General features: G+C 37.8%; 1 protein-coding gene across 1 annotated transcript in view; it reads right to left on the bottom strand.

The window, feature by feature from the left end:
- LOC119581870 (disintegrin and metalloproteinase domain-containing protein 11-like) overlaps positions 1 to 753 on the bottom strand; it is a gene marked incomplete at its 5' end in the record, with an annotated part of 193,377 nt that overhangs the window by 53,681 nt on the left and 138,943 nt on the right.

The following is a 753-nucleotide window of genomic DNA, read 5'->3' on the forward strand; positions in this document are numbered from 1 at the left end:
ACATACACAATCGTACCTTCTGAAATAAACACTATCATCAGCAACAATAGTTTGTTTTGTTTTGTTTAAAAATTGTAAACCAGTAAATATAAACTTTTGTGATAATGTGTATCCACAACCATAAAAGCAGTGATCATTGTAGCTGCTTGAAAGTATGTGTGCAAAAGAGCTACTGGCGCCCGCTAATCATAGTTAAGTTTATGAAAAATGATAACCCAAAATATATAGCTAACCCCGACTTAGACATGCCCAATGAACCCATAGTTTTATCTTTCATAGTAACAAACCGACAAACCACACCAATCTTCTCTTCACTAGCCTGCCTACCCTATAAACAGTAACACACAACTTAATGAAATGCTGTGTTAAGATGCTGCAGTGCCCCTCCCCCATTCACAGGTTTCATCCAAGAGAATCTACTCCCACTTGCTCCCTCCCCTCCCCACCACACCCCCTCATTCTAAAACAATATCCTCCCTTTTTAGATCACCTTAGTTGCTTGACGCCCTCTAGTCATCAAACACGACGTCCCAAAACCTAAAACGTTATCTTACCATATACCTTGAATAATGACTATCTGCACTATACTAGAGAGAATTTAAGGTAGTTTTGCAGTGTGAATACCAGGAATTTTTCGTTCTGGACTTTCTGCTGTATGATTTAAAAATTGTAGGAGTTAAAGTATAATCTACATTTTCATCTAAAACTGAACTATACCTGGAAACGAAAGCTGGGAGGAGATACAAAGCAATA

Source organism: Penaeus monodon, chromosome 15 (genome assembly GCF_015228065.2).
Source record: "Penaeus monodon isolate SGIC_2016 chromosome 15, NSTDA_Pmon_1, whole genome shotgun sequence".
Taxonomy (NCBI): domain Eukaryota; kingdom Metazoa; phylum Arthropoda; class Malacostraca; order Decapoda; family Penaeidae; genus Penaeus; species Penaeus monodon.